This window comes from Rhipicephalus microplus, chromosome 2, assembly GCF_043290135.1.
Source record: "Rhipicephalus microplus isolate Deutch F79 chromosome 2, USDA_Rmic, whole genome shotgun sequence".
Classification (NCBI taxonomy): Eukaryota; Metazoa; Arthropoda; class Arachnida; order Ixodida; family Ixodidae; genus Rhipicephalus; species Rhipicephalus microplus.
The window spans coordinates 132,934,240-132,954,496 of record NC_134701.1 but is presented as its reverse complement, the minus strand read 5'-3'; the positions used below and the strand labels follow the sequence as shown (position 1 = coordinate 132,954,496).

The following is a 20,257-nucleotide window of genomic DNA, read 5'->3' as shown; positions in this document are numbered from 1 at the left end:
GTCCACGTGTGGGGGCGTGGGTTTGAATCCCACTTCTGACAAATTTTTTAATCTACTACCAGAAGAAAGTCAGTGTCTTCTTTTGCTGGCCTGAAATATCGTGTCAGAATGGCCGAGTGGTCCAAGGCACCAGACTTAAAGGAAACCTTGCCCAGTGATACGGGTTGAACGAGGCTTCTGGTCTACGTATGTGGGCGTGGGTTAAAATCGCACTTCTGAGAAGTTCTTTTTTTTACTTCACTACCAGCACTAAGTCAGTGTCTTCTTTTGCTGGGGCTGAAATATCGTGTCGGAATGGTCGAGTGGTCTAAGGCTCCAGACTCAAGGGAAACCTTGCCCAGTGATATGGGTTGAACGAGGCTTCTGGTCCACGTATGTGGGCGTGGGTTCGAATCCTATTCTGACAAACTTTTTTTCACTTTACTACCAGAACAAAGTCAGTGTCTCCTTTTGCTGGGCAGAAAAATTGTGTCAGAATGGCCGAGTGGTCTAAGGCGCCAGACTGAAGGGAAACCTTTCCCGGTGATGCGAGTGTAACGAGGCTTGTGGTCCATGTGTGCGTGGGTTCGAATCTCACTTCTGTCAATTTTTTTTAATTTACTACCAGCACAAAGTCAGTGTCTCTTTTTGCTGGGCTGAAATATTGTGTCAGAATGGCCGAGTGGTTGAAGGTGCTAGACTCAAGGGAAACCTTGCCCAATCATTCGAGTTCAACGAGGCCTCTGGTCCACCTATGTGTGCGTGAGTTCGAATCCCACTTCTGACAAAATTTTTTAATCTACTACCACCACGAAGTCAGTGTCTTCTCTTGCTGGGGCTGATATATCGTGTAAGAATGGCCGAGTGGTCTAAGGCGCCAGACTCAAGAGAAACCATGCCCAGTGATAGGGGTTGAACGAGGCTTCTGGTCCACGTATGTGGGCGTGGGTTCGAATCCCTCTTCCGACAAACTTTTTTTACTTCACTAACGAAACAAAGTCAGAGTCTCCTTTGCTGGGGCTGACATATCGTATCAGAATGGCCGAGTGGTCTAAGGCGCCAGAATGAAGGGAAACCTTGCCCGGTGATGCGAGTTGAACAAGGCTTCTGTTCCACGTATGTGTGCGTGGGTTCGAATCTCACTTCTGACAAACTTTTTTTATTTTAGTACAAGAACAAAGCCAGTGTCTCCTTTGGTTAGGACTAAAATATCGTGTCAGAATGGCCGAGTGGTCGAAGGCGCCAGACTTAAGGGAAACCTTGCCCAGTGATACGGGTTGAATGAGGCTTCTGGTCCACGTACGTGGGCGTGGGTTCGAATCCCACTTCTGACAAACTCTTTTTTTATTTACTACCAGCACAAAGTCAGTGTCTCTTTTTGCAGGAAATATTGTGTCAGAATGGCCGAGTGGTCGGAGGCGCTAGACTCAAGGGAAACCGTGCCCAGTCACACGAGTTGAACGAGGCTTCTGGTCCACGTATGTGTACGTGGGTGCGAATCCTACTTCTGACAAACTTTTTTTACTTTACTACCAGAACAAAGTCAGTGTCTTCTTTTGCTGCAGCGTATATATCGTGTCAGAACGGCCGAATTGTCTAAGGCACCAGACTTAAGGGATACATTGCCCGTTTATACGGGTTAAACGAGGCCTTTGGTCCACGTACGTATGTGGACGTGGGTTCGAATCTCACTTCCGTCAATTTTTTTTTACTTTACTTTCAGCACAGAGTCAGCGTCTTCTTTGGTGAGGCTGACATATCGTATCACAATGGCCGAGTGGTCGAAGGCGCCAGAATTAAGGGAAACCTTGCTCAGTGATACGGGTTGAACGAGGATTCTGGTCCAGGTGTGTGGGCGTGGGTTCAAATCCCATTTCAGACAAACTCTTTTTTTTACTTTACTACGAGCATAAAGTCAGTGTCATCTTTTGCTGGGGCTGATATATCGTATCAGAATGGCCGAGTTGTCTAAGGCGCCAGACTCAAGTTAAACCTTGCCCAGTGATACGAGTTGAACGAGGCTTCTGGTACACTTATGTGTGCGTGGGTTTGAATCCCACTTTTGTCAATTTTTTTAACTTTACTACCAGCACAGAGTCAGCGTCTTGTTTTGCTGGGGCTGACATATCGTATCATAATGGCCGCGTGGTCTAAGGCGCCAGACTCAAGGGAAAGCTTGCCCAGTGATACGAGTTGAACGAGGCTTCTGGTCCACGTATGTGTGCGTGGGTTCGAATCCCACTTCTGACAATTTCTTTTACTTTACTAGCAGAACAAAGTCAGTGTCTCCTTTTGCTGGGCTAAAATATCGTGTCAGAATGGCCGAGTGGTCGAAGGCGCCAGACTTAAGGGAAACCTTGCCCAGTGATACGGTTTGAACGAGGCTTCTGGTCCACGTATGTGGGCGGGGGTTCGAATCCCACTTCTGACAAAATTTTTTAATCTACTACCAGAAGAAAGTCAGTGTCTCCATTTGCTGGGCTGAAATATCGTGTCAGAATGGCCGAGTGGTCCAAGGCGCCACACTTAAGGGAAACCTTGCCCAGTGATACGGGTTGAACGAGGCTTCTCGTCTACGTATGTGGGCGTGGGTTGAAATCCCACTTCTGAGAAGCTCTTTTGTTTACTTTACTACCAGCACAAAGTCAGTGTCTCCTTTTGCTGGGGCTGAAATTTCGTGTCAGAATGGCCGAGTGGTCTAAGACTCCAGACTCAAGGGAAACCGTGCCCAGTCATACGAGATAAACGAGGCTTCTGGTCCACGTATGTGTGCGTGGGTGCGAATCCCACTTCTGACAAACTGTTTTTACTTTACTACCAGAACAAAGTCAGTGTCTTCTTTTGCTTCAGCTTATATATCGTGTCAGAACGGCCGAGTTGTCTAAGGCACCAGACTTAGGGGAAACATTGCCCGGTGATACGGGTTAAACGAGGCCTTTGGTCCACGTATGTGGACGTGGGTTCGAATCCCTCTTCCGACAAACTTTTTTTACTTCACTAACGAAACAAAGTCAGTGTCTCCTTTTGCTGGGGCTGACATATCGTATCAGAATGGCCGAGTGGTCTAAGGCGCCAGAATGAAGGGAAACCTTGCCCGGTGATGCGAGTTGAACGAGGCTTCTGTTCCACGTATGTGTGCGTGGGTTTGAATCTCACTTCTGACAAACTTTTTTTATTTTAGTACAAGAACAAAGCCAGTGTCTCCTTTGGTTAGGACTAAAATATCGTGTCAGAATGGCCGAGTGGTCGAAGGCGCCAGACTTAAGGGAAACCTTGCCCAGTGATACGGGTTGAATGAGGCTTCTGGTCCACGTACGTGGGCGTGGGTTCGAATCCCACTTCTGACAAACTCTTTTTTTATTTACTACCAGCACAAAGTCAGTGTCTCTTTTTGCAGGAAATATTGTGTCAGAATGGCCAAGTGGTCGGAGGCGCTAGACTCAAGGGAAACCGTGCCCAGTCATACGAGTTGAACGAGGCTTCTGGTCCACGTATGTGTACGTGGGTGCGAATCCTACTTCTGACAAACTTTTTTTACTTTACTACCAGAACAAAGTCAGTGTCTTCTTTTGCTGCAGCCTATATATCGTGTCAGAACGGCCGAGTTGTCTAAGGCACCAGACTTAAGGGATACATTGCCCGTTGATACGGGTTAAACGAGGCCTTTGGTCCACGTACGTATGAGGACGTGGGTTCGAATCTCACTTCCGTCAATTTTTTTTACTTTACTTTCAGCACAGAGTCAGCGTCTTCTTTGGTGAGGCTGACATATCGTATCAGAATGGCCGAGTGGTCGAAGGCGCCAGAATTAAGGGAAACCTTGCTCAGTGAAACGGGTTGAACGAGGATTCTGGTCCAGGTGTGTGGGCGTGGGTTCAAATCCCATTTCAGACAAACTCTTTTTTTACTTTACTACGAGCATAAAGTCAGTGTCATCTTTTGCTGGGGCTGATATATCGTATCAGAATGGCCGAGTTGTCTAAGGCGCCAGACTCAAGTTAAACCTTGCCCAGTGATACGAGTTGAACGAGGCTTCTGGTACACTTATGTGTGCGTGGATTTGAATCCCACTTTTCTCAATTTTTTTAACTTTACTACCAGCACAGAGTCAGCGTCTTCTTTTGCTGGGGCTGACATATCGTATTATAATGGCCGAGTTGTCTAAGGCACCAGACTTAGGGGAAACATTGCCCGGTGATACGGGTTAAACGAGGCCTTTGGTCCACGTATGTGGACGTGGGTTTGAATCCCTCTTCCGACAAACATTTTTTACTTCACTAACGAAACAAAGTCAGTGTCTCCTTTTGCTGGGGCTGACATATCGTATCAGAATGGCCGAGTGGTCTAAGGCGCCAGAATGAAGGGAAACCTTGCCCGGTGATGCGAGTTGAACGAGGCTTCTGTTCCACGTATGTGTGCCTGGGTTCGAATCTCACTTCTGACAAACTTTTTTTATTTTAGTACAAGAACAAAGGCAGTGTCTTCTTTGGTTAGGACTAAAATATCGTGTCAGAATGGCCGAGTGGTCGAAGGCGCCAGACTTAAGGGAAACCTTGCCCAGTGATACGGGTTGAATGAGGCTTCTGGTCCACGTACGTGGGCGTGGGTTCGAATCCCACTTCTGACAAACTCTTTTTTTATTTACTACCAGCACAAAGTCAGTGTCTCTTTTTGCAGGAAATATTGTGTCAGAATGGCCGAGTGGTCGGAGGCGCTAGACTCAAGGGAAACCGTGCCCAGTCATACGAGTTGAACGAGGCTTCTGGTCCACGTATGTGTACGTGGGTGCGAATCCTACTTCTGACAAACTTTTTTTACTTTACTACCAGAACAAAGTCAGTGTCTTCTTTTGCTGCAGCGTATATATCGTGTCAGAACGGCCGAGTTGTCTAAGGCACCAGACTTAAGGGATACATTGCCCGTTGATACGGGTTAAACGAGGCCTTTGGTCCACGTACGTATGTGGACGTGGGTTCGAATCTCACTTCCGTCAATTTTTTTTTACTTTACTTTCAGCACAGAGTCAGCGTCTTCTTTGGTGAGGCTGACATATCGTATCAGAATGGCCGAGTGGTCGAAGGCGCCAGAATTAAGGGAAACCTTGCTCAGTGATGCGGGTTGAACGAGGATTCTGGTCCAGGTGTGTGGGCGTGGGTTCAAATCCCATTTCAGACAAACTCTTTTTTTTTACTTTACTACGAGCATAAAGTCAGTGTCATCTTTTGCTGGGGCTGATATATCGTATCAGAATGGCCGAGTTGTCTAAGGCGCCAGACTCAAGTTAAACCTTGCCCAGTGATACGAGTTGAACGAGGCTTCTGGTACACTTATGTGTGCGTGGATTTGAATCCCACTTTTCTCAATTTTTTTAACTTTACTACCAGCACAGAGTCAGCGTCTTCTTTTGCTGGGGCTGACATATCGTATCATAATGGCCGAGTTGTCTAAGGCACCAGACTTAGGGGAAACATTGCCCGGTGATACGGGTTAAACGAGGCCTTTGGTCCACGTATGTGGACGTGGGTTCGAATCCCTCTTCCGACAAACTTTTTTTACTTCACTAACGAAACAAAGTCAGTGTCTCCTTTTGCTGGGGCTGACATATCGTATCAGAATGGCCGAGTGGTCTAAGGCGCCAGAATGAAGGGAAACCTTGCCCGGTGATGCGAGTTGAACGAGGCTTCTGTTCCACGTATGTGTGCCTGGGTTCGAATCTCACTTCTGACAAACTTTTTTTATTTTAGTACAAGAACAAAGCCAGTGTCTCCTTTGGTTAGGACTAAAATATCGTGTCAGAATGGCCGAGTGGTCGAAGGCGCCAGACTTAAGGGAAACCTTGCCCAGTGATACGGGTTGAATGAGGCTTCTAATCCACGTACGTGGGCGTGGGTTCGAATCCCACTTCTGACAAACTCTTTTTTTATTTACTACCAGCACAAAGTCAGTGTCTCTTTTTGCAGGAAATATTGTGTCAGAATGGCCGAGTGGTCGGAGGCGCTAGACTCAAGGGAAACCGTGCCCAGTCATACGAGTTGAACGAGGCTTCTGGTCCACGTATGTGTACGTGGGTGCGAATCCTACTTCTGACAAACTTTTTTTACTTTACTACCAGAACAAAGTCAGTGTCTTCTTTTGCTGCAGCGTATATATCGTGTCAGAACGGCCGAGTTGTCTAAGGCACCAGACTTAAGGGATACATTGCCCGTTGATACGGGTTAAACGAGGCCTTTGGTCCACGTACGTATGTGGACGTGGGTTCGAATCTCACTTCCGTCAATTTTTTTTACTTTACTTTCAGCACAGAGTCAGCGTCTTCTTTGGTGAGGCTGACATATCGTATCAGAATGGCCGAGTGGTCGAAGGCGCCAGAATTAAGGGAAACCTTGCTCAGTGATACGGGTTGAACGAGGATTCTGGTCCAGGTGTGTGGGCGTGGGTTCAAATCCCATTTCAGACAAACTCTTTTTTTTACTTTACTACGAGCATAAAGTCAGTGTCATCTTTTGCTGGGGCTGATATATCGTATCAGAATGGCCGAGTTGTCTAAGGCGCCAGACTCAAGTTAAACCTTGCCCAGTGATACGAGTTGAACGAGGCTTCTGGTACACTTATGTGTGCGTGGGTTTGAATCCCACTTTTGTCAATTTTTTTAACTTTACTACCAGCACAGAGTCAGCGTCTTCTTTTGCTGGGGCTGACATATCGTATCATAATGGCCGCGTGGTCTAAGGCGCCAGACTCAAGGGAAAGCTTGCCCAGTGATACGAGTTGAACGAGGCTTCTGGTCCACGTATGTGTGCGTGGGTTCGAATCCCACTTCTGACAATTTCTTTTACTTTACTACCAGAACAAAGTCAGTGTCTCCTTTTGCTGGGCTGAAATATCGTGTAAGAATGGCCGAGTGGTCGAAGGCGCCAGACTTAAGGGAAACCTTGCCCAGTGATACGGTTTGAACGAGGCTTCTGGTCCACGTATGTGGGCGTGGGTTCGAATCCCACTTCTGACAAAATTTTTTAATCTACTACCAGAAGAAAGTCAGTGTCTCCATTTGCTTGGCTGAAATATCGTGTCAGAATGGCCGAGTGGTCCAAGGCGCCACACTTAAGGGAAACCTTGCCCAGTGATACGGGTTGAACGAGGCTTCTCGTCTACGTATGTGGGCGTGGGTTGAAATCCCACTTCTGAGAAGCTCTTTTGTTTACTTTACTACCAGCACAAAGTCAGTGTCTCCTTTTGCTGGGGCTGAAATATCGTGTCAGAATGGCCGAGTGGTCTAAGACTCCAGACTCAAGGGAAACCGTGCCCAGTCATACGAGATAAACGAGGCTTCTGGTCCACGTATGTGTGCGTGGGTGCGAATCCCACTTCTGACAAACTGTTTTTACTTTACTACCAGAACAAAGTCAGTGTCTTCTTTTGCTTCAGCTTATATATCGTGTCAGAACGGCCGAGTTGTCTAAGGCACCAGACTTAGGGGAAACATTGCCCGGTGATACGGGTTAAACGAGGCCTTTGGTCCACGTATGTGGACGTGGGTTCGAATCCCTCTTCCGACAAACTTTTTTTACTTCACTAACGAAACAAGTCAGTGTCTCCTTTTGCTGGGGCTGACATATCGTATCAGAATGGCCGAGTGGTCTAAGGCGCCAGAATGAAGGGAAACCTTGCCCGGTGATGCGAGTTGAACGAGGCTTCTGTTCCACGTATGTGTGCGTGGGTTTGAATCTCACTTCTGACAAACTTTTTTTATTTTAGTACAAGAACAAAGCCAGTGTCTCCTTTGGTTAGGACTAAAATATCGTGTCAGAATGGCCGAGTGGTCGAAGGCGCCAGACTTAAGGGAAACCTTGCCCAGTGATACGGGTTGAATGAGGCTTCTGGTCCACGTACGTGGGCGTGGGTTCGAATCCCTTTTCTGACAAACTCTTTTTTTATTTACTACCAGCACAAAGTCAGTGTCTCTTTTTGCAGGAAATATTGTGTCAGAATGGCCGAGTGGTCGGAGGCGCTAGACTCAAGGGAAACCGTGCCCAGTCATACGAGTTGAACGAGGCTTCTGGTCCACGTATGTGTACGTGGGTGCGAATCCTACTTCTGACAAACTTTTTTTACTTTACTACCAGAACAAAGTCAGTGTCTTCTTTTGCTGCAGCCTATATATCGTGTCAGAACGGCCGAGTTGTCTAACGCACCAGACTTAAGGGATACATTGCCCGTTGATACGGGTTAAACGAGGCCTTTGGTCCACGTACGTATGAGGACGTGGGTTCGAATCTCACTTCCGTCAATTTTTTTTTTACTTTACTTTCAGCACAGAGTCAGCGTCTTCTTTGGTGAGGCTGACATATCGTATCAGAATGGCCGAGTGGTCGAAGGCGCCAGAATTAAGGGAAACCTTGCTCAGTGAAACGGGTTGAACGAGGATTCTGGTCCAGGTGTGTGGGCGTGGGTTCAAATCCCATTTCAGACAAACTCTTTTTTTTACTTTACTACGAGCATAAAGTCAGTGTCATCTTTTGCTGGGGCTGATATATCGTATCAGAATGGCCGAGTTGTCTAAGGCGCCAGACTCAAGTTAAACCTTGCCCAGTGATACGAGTTCAACGAGGCTTCTGGTACACTTATGTGTGCGTGGATTTGAATCCCACTTTTCTCAATTTCTTTTACTTTACTACCAGAACAAAGTCAGTGTCTCCTTTTGCTGGGCTGAAATATCGTGTAAGAATGGCCGAGTGGTCGAAGGCGCCAGACTTAAGGGAAACCTTGCCCAGTGATACGGTTTGAACGAGGCTTCTGGTCCACGTATGTGGGCGTGGGTTCGAATCCCACTTCTGACAAAATTTTTTAATCTACTACCAGAAGAAAGTCAGTGTCTCCTTTTGCTGGGCTGAAATATCGTGTCAGAATGGCCGAGTGGTCCAAGGCGCCACACTTAAGGGAAACCTTGCCCAGTGATACGGGTTGAACGAGGCTTCTCGTCTACGTATGTGGGCGTGGGTTGAAATCCCACTTCTGAGAAGCTCTTTTGCTTACTTTACTACCAGCACAAAGTCAGTGTCTCCTTTTGCTGGGGCTGAAATATCGTGTCAGAATGGCCGAGTGGTCTAAGACTCCAGACTCAAGGGAAACCGTGCCCAGTCATACGAGATAAACGAGGCTTCTGGTCCACGTATGTGTGCGTGGGTGCGAATCCCACTTCTGACAAACTGTTTTTACTTTACTACCAGAACAAAGTCAGTGTCTTCTTTTGCTTCAGCTTATATATCGTGTCAGAACGGCCGAGTTGTCTAAGGCACCAGACTTAGGGGAAACATTGCCCGGTGATACGGGTTAAACGAGGCCTTTGGTCCACGTATGTGGACGTGGGTTCGAATCCCTCTTCCGACAAACTTTTTTTACTTCACTAACGAAACAAAGTCAGTGTCTCCTATTGCTGGGGCTGACATATCGTATCAGAATGGCCGAGTGGTCTAAGGCGCCAGACTGAAGGGAAACCTTGCCCGGTGATGCGAGTTGAACGAGGCTTCTGTTCCACGTATGTGTGCGTGGGTTCGAATCTCACTTCTGACAAACTTTTTTTATTTTACTACAAGAACAAAGCCAGTGTCTCCTTTGGTTAGGACTAAAATATCGTGTCAGAATGGCCGAGTGGTCGAAGGCGCCAGACTTAAGGGAAACCTTGCCCAGTGATACGGGTTGAATGAGGCTTCTGGTCCACGTACGTGGGCGTGGGTTCGAATCCCACTTCTGACATACTCTTTTTTTATTTACTACCAGCACAAAGTCAGTGTCTCTTTTTGCAGGAAATATTGTGTCAGAATGGCCGAGTGGTCGGAGGCACTAGACTCAAGGGAAACCGTGCCCAGTCATACGAGTTGAACGAGGCTTCTGGTCCACGTATGTGTGCGTGGGTGCGAATCCTACTTCTGACAAACATTTTTTACTTTACTACCAGAACAAAGTCAGTGTCTTCTTTTGCTGCAGCTTATATATCGTGTCAGAACGGCCGAGTTGTCTAAGGCACCAGACTTAAGGGATACATTGCCCGTTGATACGGGTTAAACGAGGCCTTTGGTCCACGTACGTAAGTGGACGTGGGTTCGAATCTCACTTCCGTCAATTTTTTTTTACTTTACTTTCAGCACAGAGTCAGCGTCTTCTTTGGTGAGGCTGACATATCGTATCAGAATGGCCGAGTGGTCGAAGGCGCCAGAATTAAGGGAAACCTTGCTCAGTGATACGGGTTGAACGAGGATTCTGGTCCAGGTGTGTGGGCGTGGGTTCAAATCCCATTTCAGACAAACTCTTTTTTTTACTTTACTACGAGCATAAAGTCAGTGTCATCTTTTGCTGGGGCTGATATATCGTATCAGAATGGCCGAGTTGTCTAAGGCGCCAGACTCAAGTTAAACCTTCCCCAGTGATACGAGTTCAACGAGGCTTCTGGTACACTTATGTGTGCGTGGATTTGAATCCCACTTTTCTCAATTTCTTTTACTTTACTACCAGAACAAAGTCAGTGTCTCCTTTTGCTGGGCTGAAATATCGTGTAAGAATGGCCGAGTGGTCGAAGGCGCCAGACTTAAGGGAAACCTTGCCCAGTGATACGGTTTGAACGAGGCTTCTGGTCCACGTATGTGGGCGTGGGTTCGAATCCCACTTCTGACAAAATTTTTTAATCTACTACCAGAAGAAAGTCAGTGTCTCCTTTTGCTGGGCTGAAATATCGTGTCAGAATGGCCGAGTGGTCCAAGGCGCCACACTTAAGGGAAACCTTGCCCAGTGATACGGGTTGAACGAGGCTTCTCGTCTACGTATGTGGGCGTGGGTTGAAATCCCACTTCTGAGAAGCTCTTTGGCTTACTTTACTACCAGCACAAAGTCAGTGTCTCCTTTTGCTGGGGCTGAAATATCGTGTCAGAATGGCCGAGTGGTCTAAGACTCCAGACTCAAGGGAAACCGTGCGCAGTCATAGGAGATAAACGAGGCTTCTGGTCCACGTATGTGTGCGTGGGTGCGAATCCCACTTCTGACAAACTGTTTTTACTTTACTACCAGAACAAAGTCAGTGTCTTCTTTTGCTTCAGCTTATATATCGTGTCAGAACGGCCGAGTTGTCTAAGGCACCAGACTTAGGGGAAACATTGCCCGGTGATACGGGTTAAACGAGGCCTTTGGTCCACGTATGTGGACGTGGGTTCGAATCCCTCTTCCGACAAACTTTTTTTACTTCACTAACGAAACAAAGTCAGTGTCTCCTTTTGCTGGGGCTGACATATCGTATCAGAATGGCCGAGTGGTCTAAGGCGCCAGACTGAAGGGAAACCTTGCCCGGTGATGCGAGTTGAACGAGGCTTCTGTTCCACGTATGTGTGCGTGGGTTCAAATCTCACTTCTGACAAACTTTTTTTATTTTACTACAAGAACAAAGCCAGTGTCTCCTTTGGTTAGGACTAAAATATCGTGTCAGAATGGCCGAGTGGTCGAAGGCGCCAGACTTAAGGGAAACCTTGCCCAGTGATACGGGTTGAATGAGGCTTCTGGTCCACGTACGTGGGCGTGGGTTCGAATCCCACTTCTGACAAACTCTTTTTTTATTTACTACCAGCACAAAGTCAGTGTCTCTTTTTGCAGGAAATATTGTGTCAGAATGGCCGAGTGGTCGGAGGCGCTAGACTCAAGGGAAACCGTGCCCAGTCATACGAGTTGAACGAGGCTTCTGGTCCACGTATGTGTGCGTGGGTGCGAATCCTACTTCTGACAAACATTTTTTTACTTTACTACCAGAACAAAGTCAGTGTCTTCTTTTGCTGCAGCTTATATATCGTGTCAGAACGGCCGAGTTGTCTAAGGCACCAGACTTAAGGGATACATTGCCCGTTGATACGGGTTAAACGAGGCCTTTGGTCCACGTACGTAAGTGGACGTGGGTTCGAATCTCACTTCCGTCAATTTTTTTTTACTTTACTTTCAGCACAGAGTCAGCGTCTTCTTTGGTGAGGCTGACATATCGTATCAGAATGGCCGAGTGGTCGAAGGCGCCAGAATTGAGGGAAACCTTGCTCAGTGATACGGGTTGAACGAGGATTCTGGTCCAGGTGTGTGGGCGTGGGTTCAAATCCCATTTCAGACAAACTCTTTTTTTTACTTTACTACGAGCATAAAGTCAGTGTCATCTTTTGCTGGGGCTGATATATCGTATCAGAATGGCCGAGTTGTCTAAGGCGCCAGACTCAAGTTAAACCTTGCCCAGTGATACGAGTTGAACGAGGCTTCTGGTACACTTATGTGTGCGTGGGTTTGAATCCCACTTTTGTCAATTTTTTTAACTTTACTACCAGCACAGAGTCAGCGTCTTCTTTTGCTGGGGCTGACATATCGTATCATAATGGCCGCGTGGTCTAAGGCGCCAGACTCAAGGGAAAGCTTGCCCAGTGATACGAGTTGAACGAGGCTTCTGGTCCACGTATGTGTGCGTGGGTTCGAATCCCACTTTTGACAATTTCTTTTACTTTACTACCAGAACAAAGTCAGTGTCTCCTTTTGCTGGGCTGAAATATCGTGTCAGAATGGCCGAGTGGTCGAAGGCGCCAGACTTAAGGAAACCTTGCCCAGTGATACGGTTTGAACGAGGCTTCTGGTCCACGTATGTGGGCGTGGGTTCGAATCCCACTTCTGACAAAGTTTTTTAATCTACTACCAGAAGAAAGTCAGTTTCTCCTTTTGCTGGGCTGAAATATCGTGTCAGAATGGCCGAGTGGTCCAAGGCGCCACACTTAAGGGAAACCTTGCCCAGTGATACGGGTTGAACGAGGCTTCTCGTCTACGTATGTGGGCGTGGGTTGAAATCCCACTTCTGACAAACTGTTTTTACTTTACTACCAGAACAAAGTCAGTGTCTTCTTTTGCTTCAGCTTATATATCGTGTCAGAACGGCCGAGTTGTCTAAGGCACCAGACTTAGGGGAAACATTGCCCGGTGATACGGGTTAAACGAGGCCTTTGGTCCACGTATGTGGACGTGGGTTCGAATCCCTCTTCCGACAAACTTTTTTTACTTCACTAACGAAACAAAGTCAGTGTCTCCTTTTGCTGGGGCTGACATATCGTATCAGAATGGCCGAGTGGTCTAAGGCGCCAGACTGAAGGGAAACCTTGCCCGGTGATGCGAGTTGAACGAGGCTTCTGTTCCACGTATGTGTGCGTGGGTTCGAATCTCACTTCTGACAAACTTTTTTTATTTTAGTACAAGAACAAAGCCAGTGTCTCCTTTGGTGAGGACTAAAATATCGTGTCAGAATGGCCGAGTGGTCGAAGGCGCCAGACTTAAGGGAAACCTTGCCCAGTGATGCGGGTTGAATGAGGCTTCTGGTCCACGTACGTGGGCGTGGGTTCGAATCCCACTTCTGACAAACTCTTTTTTTATTTACTACCAGCACAAAGTCAGTGTCTCTTTTTGCAGGAAATATTGTGTCAGAATGGCCGAGTGGTCGGAGGCGCTAGACTCAAGGGAAACCGTGCCCAGTCATACGAGTTGAACGAGGCTTCTGGTCCACGTACGTGTGCGTGGGTGCAAATCCTACTTCTGACAAACTTTTTTCACTTTACTACCAGAACAAAGTCAGTGTCTTCTTTTGCTGCAGCTTAAATATCTTGTCAGAACGGCCGAGTTGTCTAAGGCACCAGACTTAAGGGATACATTGCCCGTTGATACGGGTTAAACGAGGCCTTTGGTACACGTACGTAAGTGGACGTGGGTTCGAATCTCACTTCCGTCAATTTTTTTTACTTTACTTTCAGCACAGAGTCAGCGTCTTCTTTGGTGAGGCTGACATATCGTATCAGAATGGCCGAGTGGTCGAAGGCGCCAGAATTAAGGGAAACCTTGCTCAGTGATACGGGTTGAACGAAGATTCTGGTCCAGGTGTGTGGGCGTGGGTTCAAATCCCAATTCAGACAAACTCTTTTTTCTACTTTACTACGAGCATAAAGTCAGTGTCATCTTTTGCTGGGGCTGATATATCGTATCTGAATGGCCGAGTTGTCTAAGGCGCCAGACTCAAGTTAAACCTTGCCCAGTGATACGAGTTGAACGAGGCTTCTGGTACACTTATGTGTGCGTGGGTTTGAATCCCACTTTTGTCAATTTTTTTAACTTTACTACCAGCACAGAGTCAGCGTCTTCTTTTGCTGGTGCTGACATATCGTATCATAATGGCCGCGTGGTCTAAGGCGCCAGACTCAAGGGAAAGCTTGCCCAGTGATACGAGTTGAACGAGGCTTCTGGTCCACGTATGTGTGCGTGGGTTCGAATCCCACTTCTGACAATTTCTTTTACTTTACTACCAGAACAAAGTCAGTGTCTCGTTTTGCTGGGCTGAAATATCGTGTCAGAATGGCCGAGTGGTCGAAGGCGCCAGACTTAAGGGAAACCTTGCCCAGTGATACGGTTTGAACGAGGCTTCTGGTCCACGTATGTGGGCGTGGGTTCGAATCCCACTTCTGACAAAATTTTTTAATCTACTACCAGAAGAAAGTCAGTTTCTCCTTTTGCTGGGCTGAAATATCGTGTCAGAATGGCCGAGTGGTCCAAGGCGCCACACTTAAGGGAAACCTTGCCCAGTGATACGGGTTTAATGAGGCTTCTGGTCCACGTACGTGGGCGTGGGTTCGAATGCCACTTCTGACAAACTCTTTTTTTATTTACTACCAGCACAAAGTCAGTGTCTCTTTTTGCAGGAAATATTCTGTCAGAATGGCCGAGTGGTCGGAGGCGCTAGACTCAAGGGAAACCGTGCCCAGTCATACGAGTTGAACGAGGCTTCTGGTCCACGTATGTGTGCGTGGGTGCGAATCCTACTTCTGACAAACATTTTTTACTTTACTACCAGAACAAAGTCAGTGTCTTCTTTTGCTGCAGCTTATATATCGTGTCAGAACGGCCGAGTTGTCTAAGGCACCAGACTTAAGGGATACATTGCCCGTTGATACGGGTTAAACGAGGCCTTTGGTCCACGTACGTAAGTGGACGTGGGTTCGAATCTCACTTCCGTCAATTTTTTTTTTACTTTACTTTCAGCACAGAGTCAGCGTCTTCTTTGGTGAGGCTGACATATCGTATCAGAATGGCCGAGTGGTCGAAGGCGCCAAAATTAAGGGAAACCTTGCTCAGTGATACGGGTTGAACGAGGATTCTGGTCCAGGTGTGTGGGCGTGGGTTCAAATCCCATTTCAGACAAACTCGTTTTTTTTACTTTACTACGAGCATAAAGTCAGTGTCATCTTTTGCTGGGGCTGATAGATCGTATCAGAATGGCCGAGTTGTCTAAGGCGCCAGACTCAAGGGAAACCTTGCCCAGTGATACGAGTTGAACGAGGCTTCTGGTACACGTATGTGTGCGTGGGTTTGAATCCCACTTCTGTCAATTTTTTTAACTTTACTACCAGCACAGAGTCAGCGTCTTCTTTTGCTGGGGCTGACATATCGTATCATAATGGCCGCGTGGTCTAAGGCGCCAGACTCAAGGGAAAGCTTGCCCAGTGATACGAGTTGAACGAGGCTTCTGGTCCACGTATGTGTGCGTGGGTTCGAATCCCACTTCTGACAATTCCTTTTACTTTACTACCAGAACAAAGTCAGTGTCTCCTTTTGTTAGCAGAAAAATTGTGTCAGAATGGCCGAGTGGTCTAAGGCGCCAGACTGAAGGGAAACCTTTCCCGGTGATGCGAGTGTAACAAGGCTTCTGGTCCATGTGTGCGTGGGTTCGAATCTCACTTCTGTCAATTTTTTTTAATTTACTACCAGCACAAAGTCAGTGTCTCCTTTTGCTGGGCTGAAATATTATGTCAGAATGGCCGAGTGGTCGAAGGTGCTAGACTCAGGGGAAACCTTGCCCAGTCATTCGAGTTGAACGAGGCCTCTGGTCCACCTATGTGTGCGTGAGTTCGAATCCCACTTCTGATAAAATTTTTAATCTACTACCAGCACGAAGTGAGTGTCTTCTTTTGCTAAGGCTGATATATCGTGTCAGAATGGCCGAGTGGTCTAAGGCGCCAGACACAAGGGAAACCTTGCCCAGTGATACGGGTTGAACGAGGCTTCTGGTCCACGTATGTGGGCGTGGGTTCGAATCCCACTTCTGACAAACTTTTTTTTACTTTACTACCAGCACGAAGTCAGTGTCTTCTTTTGCTGGGGCAGCTATGTCGTGTCAGAATGGCCGAGTGGTCTAAGGCGCCAGACTCAAGGGAATCCTTGCCCAGTAATAGGGGTTGAACGTGGCTTCTGGTCTACGTATGCGGGCGTGGGTTCGAATCTCTCTTCCAACAAACCTTTTTTTACTTCACTAACAGAACAAAGTCAGTGTCTCCTTTTGCTGGGGCTGAAATATCGTGTCAGAATGGTCGAGTGGTCTAAGGCTCCAGAGTCAAGGGAAACCTTGCCCAGTGATACGGGTTGAACGAGGCTTCTGGTCCACGTATGTGGGCGTGGGTTCGAATCCTAATCTGACAAACTTTTTTTTACTTTACTACCAGAACAAAGTCAGTGTCTCCTTTTGCTGGGCTGAAATATTGTGTCAAAATGGCCGAGTGGTCGAAGGCGCCAGACTTAAGGTAAACCTTGCCCAGTGATACGAGTTTAATGAGGCTTCTGGTCCACGTATGTGTGCGTGGGTTCGAATCCCACTTCTGGCAAACCTTTTTTACTTTAGTACCAGCACGAAGTCAGTGTCTTCTTTTGCTGGGGCTGATATACTGTGTCAGAATGGCCGAGTGGTCTAAGGCGCCAGACTCAAGGGAAACCTTGCCCAGTGATACGAGTTGAACGAGGCTTCCGGTCCACGTATGTTGGCGTGGGTTCGAATCCAACTTCTGACAAACTTTTTTTTACTTTACTAACAGAACAATGTCAGTGTCTCCTTTTGCTGGGTTGATATGTCGTGTCCGAATGGCCGAGTGGTCTAAGGCGCCAGACTCAAGAGAAACCTTGCTCAATTATACGGGTTGTAGGAGGCTTCTGGTCTAGGTGTGTGGGCGTGGGTTCAAGTCCCACTTCAGACAAACTCTTTTTCTTGCTTTACTACGAGCATAAAGTCAGTGCCATCTTTTGCTGGGCTGATATATCGTATCAGAATGGCCGAGTGGTCTAAGGCGCCAGACTCAAGGGAAACCTTGCCCAGTGATACGAGTTGAATGAGGCTTCTGGTGCATGTGTGTGTGCGTGGGTTCGAATCCCTCTTCTGACAAACTTTTTTTTACTTCACTAACAGAACAAAGTCAGCGTCTCCTTTTGCTGGGGCTGACATATCGGGTCAGAATGGCCGAGTGGTGTAAGGCGCCAGACTGAAGGGAAACCTTGCCCGCTGATGCAAGTTGAATGAGGCTTCTGGTCCACGTATGTGTGCGTGGGTTCGAATCTCACTTCTGTCAATTTTTTTTAATTTACTACCAGCACAAAGTCAGTGTCTCCTTTTGCTGGGCTGAAATATTGTGTCAGAATGGCTGAGTGGTCGAAGGTGCTAGACTCAAGGGAAACCTTGCCCAGTCATACGAGATGAACGAGGCTTCTGGTCCACGTATGTGTGCGTGGGTTCTAATCCCACTTCCGACAAAGTTTTTTGAATCTACTACCAGAAGAAAGTCAGTGTCTTTTTTTGCTGGGGCTGAAATATCGTGTCAGAATGGCCGAGTGGCCTAAGGCTCCAGACTCAAGCGAAACCTTGCCCAGTGATACGGGTTGAACGAGGCTTCTGGTCCACGTATGTGGGCGTAGGTTCGAATCCCACTTCTGACAAACTTTTTACTTTACTACCAGCACGAAGTCAGTGTCTTCTCTTGCTGGGGCTGATATATCGTGTCAGAATGGCCGAGTGGTCTAAGGCACCAGACTCAAGAGAAACCATGCCCAGTGATAGGGGTTGAACGAGGCTTCTGGTCCACGTATGTGGGCGTGGGTTCGAATCCCTCTTCCGACAAACTTTTTTTACTTCACTAACGAAACAAAGTCAGTGTCTCCTTTTGCTGGGGCTGACATATAATATCAGAATGGCCGAGTGGTCTAAGGCGCCAGACTGAAGGGAAACCTTGCCCGGTGATGCGAGTTGAACAAGGCTTCTGTTCCACGTATGTCTGACATATAATATCAGAATGGCCGAGTGGTCTAAGGCGCCAGACTGAAGGGAAACCTTGCCCGGTGATGCGAGTTGAACAAGGCTTCTGTTCCACGTATGTGTGCGTGGGTTCGAATCTCAATTCTGACAAACTTTTTTTATTTTAGTAGAAGAACAAAGCCAGTTTCTCTTTTGGTTAGGACTAAAATATCGTGTCAGAATGGCCGAGTGGTCCAAGGCGCCACACTTAAGGGAAACCTTGCCCAGTGATACGGGTTGAACGAGGCATCTCGTCTACGTATGTGGGCGTGGGTTGAAATCCCACTTCTGAGAAGCTCTTTTTTTACTTTACTACCAGCACAAAGTCAGTGTCTTCTTTTGCTGGGGCTGAAATATTGTGTCAAAATGTCGAGTGGTCTAAGGCTCCAGATTCAAAGGAAACCTTGCCCAGTGATACGGGTTGAACGAGGCCTTTGGTCCACGTATGTGGACGTGGGTTCGAATCTCACTTCCGTCAATTTTTTTTACATTACTACCAGCACAGAGTCAGCGTCTTCTTTGGTGAGGCTGACATATCGTATCAGAATGGCCGAGTGGTCGAAGGCGCCAGACTTAAGGGAAACCTTGCTCAGTGATACGGGTTGAACGATGGTTCTGGTCCAGGTGTGTGGGCGTGAGCTCAAATCCCATTTCAGACAAACTCTTTTTTTTACTTTACTACCAGCGCAAAGTCAGTGTCTCCTTTTGCTGGGGCTGAAATATCGTGTCAGAATGGTCGAGTGGTCTAAGGCTCCAGACTCAAGGGAAACCTTGCCCAGTGATACGGCTTGAACGAGGCTTCTGGTCCCCGTATGTGGGCGTGGGTTCGAATCCTAATCCGACAAACTTTTTTTACATTACTACCAGAACAAAGTCAGTGTCTCCTTTTGCTGGGCTGAAATATTGTGTCAGAATGGCCGAGTGGTCGAAGGCGCCAGACTTAAGGTAAACTTTGCCCAGTGATACGAGTGTAACGAGGCTTCCGGTCCACGTATGTGTGCGTGGGTTCGAATACCACTTCTGACAAACTTTTTTTACTTTACTACCAGCACGAAGTCAGTGTCTTCTTTTGCTGGGGCTGATATATCCTGTCTGAATAACCGAGTGGTCTAAGGCGCCAGACTCAAGGGAAACCTTGCCCAGTGATACGGGTTGAACGAGGCTTCCGGTCCACGTATGTGGGCGTGGGTTCGAATCCAACTTCTGACAAACTTTTTTTACTTTACTAACAGAACAATGTCAGTGTCTCCTTTTGCTGGGTTGATATGTCGTGTCCGAATGGCCGAGTGGTCTAAGGCGCCAGACTCAAGAGAAACCTTGCTCAGTGATACGGGTTGAACGAGGCTTCTGGTCTAGGTGTGTGGGCGTGGGTTCAAATCCCACTTCAGACAATCTCTTTTTTGCTTTACTACGAGAATGAAGTCAGTACCATCTTTTGCTGGGGCTGATATATCGTATCAGAATGGCCGAGTGGTCTAAGGCGCCAGACTCAAGGGAAACCTTACCCAGTGATACGAGTTGAATGAGGCTTCTGGTGCACGTGTGTGTGCGTGGGTTCCAATCCCTCTTCTGACAAACTTTTTTTTACTTCACTAACAGAACAAAGTCAGCGTCTCCTTTTGCTGGGGCTGACATATCGGGCCAGAATGGCCGAGTGGTGTAAGGCGCCAGACTGAAGGGAAACCTTGCCCGGTGATGCGAGTTGAACGAGGCTTCTCGTCCACGTATGTGTGCGTGGGTTCGAATCTCACTTCTGTCAATTTTTTTTAATTTACTACCAGCACAAAGTCAGTGTCTCATTTTGCTGGGCTGAAATATTGTGTCAGAATGGCCGAGTGGTCGAAGGTGCTAGACTCAAGGGAAACCTTGCCCAGTGAAACGGGTTTAACGAGGCTTCTGGTCTACGTTGAGGGCGTCGGTTGAAATCCCACTTCTGAGAAGCTCTTTTGTTTACTTTACTACCAGCACAAAGTCAGTGTCTCCTTTTGCTGGGGCTGAAATATCGTGTCAGAATGGCCGAGTGGTCTAAGACTCCAGACTCAAGGGAATTCGTGCCCAGTCATACGAGATAAACGAGGCTTCTGGTCCACGTATGTGTGCGTGGGTGCGAATCCCACTTCTGACAAACTT

The 20,257-nt window shown here is 47.4% G+C and overlaps 21 non-coding genes across 21 annotated transcripts; all 21 read left to right on the top strand.

Moving 5' to 3' along the window:
• Positions 1–829: 829 nt before the first annotated feature.
• On the top strand, positions 830–948 carry TRNAL-CAA (transfer RNA leucine (anticodon CAA)). Its single transcript has 2 exons — positions 830–867; positions 903–948. It is a non-coding gene; the product is annotated as a tRNA-Leu (tRNA).
• Positions 949–1,194: 246 nt separating this feature from the next.
• Positions 1,195–1,313, top strand: TRNAL-UAA (transfer RNA leucine (anticodon UAA)). Its single transcript has 2 exons — positions 1,195–1,232; positions 1,268–1,313. It is a non-coding gene; the product is annotated as a tRNA-Leu (tRNA).
• Positions 1,314–2,291: 978 nt separating this feature from the next.
• Positions 2,292–2,410, top strand: TRNAL-UAA (transfer RNA leucine (anticodon UAA)). The gene is made up of 2 exons: positions 2,292–2,329; positions 2,365–2,410. It is a non-coding gene; the product is annotated as a tRNA-Leu (tRNA).
• Positions 2,411–3,207: 797 nt separating this feature from the next.
• TRNAL-UAA (transfer RNA leucine (anticodon UAA)) lies at positions 3,208–3,326 on the top strand. The gene is made up of 2 exons: positions 3,208–3,245; positions 3,281–3,326. It is a non-coding gene; the product is annotated as a tRNA-Leu (tRNA).
• Positions 3,327–4,487: 1,161 nt separating this feature from the next.
• On the top strand, positions 4,488–4,606 carry TRNAL-UAA (transfer RNA leucine (anticodon UAA)). Its single transcript has 2 exons — positions 4,488–4,525; positions 4,561–4,606. It is a non-coding gene; the product is annotated as a tRNA-Leu (tRNA).
• Positions 4,607–5,770: 1,164 nt separating this feature from the next.
• TRNAL-UAA (transfer RNA leucine (anticodon UAA)) lies at positions 5,771–5,889 on the top strand. Its single transcript has 2 exons — positions 5,771–5,808; positions 5,844–5,889. It is a non-coding gene; the product is annotated as a tRNA-Leu (tRNA).
• Positions 5,890–6,866: 977 nt separating this feature from the next.
• TRNAL-UAA (transfer RNA leucine (anticodon UAA)) lies at positions 6,867–6,985 on the top strand. Its single transcript has 2 exons — positions 6,867–6,904; positions 6,940–6,985. It is a non-coding gene; the product is annotated as a tRNA-Leu (tRNA).
• A 796-nt stretch (positions 6,986–7,781) lies between these two features.
• TRNAL-UAA (transfer RNA leucine (anticodon UAA)) lies at positions 7,782–7,900 on the top strand. The gene is made up of 2 exons: positions 7,782–7,819; positions 7,855–7,900. It is a non-coding gene; the product is annotated as a tRNA-Leu (tRNA).
• A 797-nt stretch (positions 7,901–8,697) lies between these two features.
• Positions 8,698–8,816, top strand: TRNAL-UAA (transfer RNA leucine (anticodon UAA)). The gene is made up of 2 exons: positions 8,698–8,735; positions 8,771–8,816. It is a non-coding gene; the product is annotated as a tRNA-Leu (tRNA).
• A 797-nt stretch (positions 8,817–9,613) lies between these two features.
• TRNAL-UAA (transfer RNA leucine (anticodon UAA)) lies at positions 9,614–9,732 on the top strand. Its single transcript has 2 exons — positions 9,614–9,651; positions 9,687–9,732. It is a non-coding gene; the product is annotated as a tRNA-Leu (tRNA).
• Positions 9,733–10,528: 796 nt separating this feature from the next.
• On the top strand, positions 10,529–10,647 carry TRNAL-UAA (transfer RNA leucine (anticodon UAA)). The gene is made up of 2 exons: positions 10,529–10,566; positions 10,602–10,647. It is a non-coding gene; the product is annotated as a tRNA-Leu (tRNA).
• A 797-nt stretch (positions 10,648–11,444) lies between these two features.
• TRNAL-UAA (transfer RNA leucine (anticodon UAA)) lies at positions 11,445–11,563 on the top strand. The gene is made up of 2 exons: positions 11,445–11,482; positions 11,518–11,563. It is a non-coding gene; the product is annotated as a tRNA-Leu (tRNA).
• A 979-nt stretch (positions 11,564–12,542) lies between these two features.
• On the top strand, positions 12,543–12,660 carry TRNAL-UAA (transfer RNA leucine (anticodon UAA)). The gene is made up of 2 exons: positions 12,543–12,580; positions 12,615–12,660. It is a non-coding gene; the product is annotated as a tRNA-Leu (tRNA).
• A 611-nt stretch (positions 12,661–13,271) lies between these two features.
• On the top strand, positions 13,272–13,390 carry TRNAL-UAA (transfer RNA leucine (anticodon UAA)). Its single transcript has 2 exons — positions 13,272–13,309; positions 13,345–13,390. It is a non-coding gene; the product is annotated as a tRNA-Leu (tRNA).
• A 977-nt stretch (positions 13,391–14,367) lies between these two features.
• TRNAL-UAA (transfer RNA leucine (anticodon UAA)) lies at positions 14,368–14,486 on the top strand. The gene is made up of 2 exons: positions 14,368–14,405; positions 14,441–14,486. It is a non-coding gene; the product is annotated as a tRNA-Leu (tRNA).
• A 1,518-nt stretch (positions 14,487–16,004) lies between these two features.
• TRNAL-CAA (transfer RNA leucine (anticodon CAA)) lies at positions 16,005–16,123 on the top strand. The gene is made up of 2 exons: positions 16,005–16,042; positions 16,078–16,123. It is a non-coding gene; the product is annotated as a tRNA-Leu (tRNA).
• A 431-nt stretch (positions 16,124–16,554) lies between these two features.
• TRNAL-UAA (transfer RNA leucine (anticodon UAA)) lies at positions 16,555–16,673 on the top strand. The gene is made up of 2 exons: positions 16,555–16,592; positions 16,628–16,673. It is a non-coding gene; the product is annotated as a tRNA-Leu (tRNA).
• Positions 16,674–16,920: 247 nt separating this feature from the next.
• On the top strand, positions 16,921–17,039 carry TRNAL-CAA (transfer RNA leucine (anticodon CAA)). Its single transcript has 2 exons — positions 16,921–16,958; positions 16,994–17,039. It is a non-coding gene; the product is annotated as a tRNA-Leu (tRNA).
• A 614-nt stretch (positions 17,040–17,653) lies between these two features.
• Positions 17,654–17,772, top strand: TRNAL-CAA (transfer RNA leucine (anticodon CAA)). The gene is made up of 2 exons: positions 17,654–17,691; positions 17,727–17,772. It is a non-coding gene; the product is annotated as a tRNA-Leu (tRNA).
• Positions 17,773–17,834: 62 nt separating this feature from the next.
• TRNAL-CAA (transfer RNA leucine (anticodon CAA)) lies at positions 17,835–17,953 on the top strand. Its single transcript has 2 exons — positions 17,835–17,872; positions 17,908–17,953. It is a non-coding gene; the product is annotated as a tRNA-Leu (tRNA).
• Positions 17,954–19,399: 1,446 nt separating this feature from the next.
• TRNAL-CAA (transfer RNA leucine (anticodon CAA)) lies at positions 19,400–19,518 on the top strand. The gene is made up of 2 exons: positions 19,400–19,437; positions 19,473–19,518. It is a non-coding gene; the product is annotated as a tRNA-Leu (tRNA).
• The last annotated feature ends 739 nt before the right edge of the window (positions 19,519–20,257 follow it).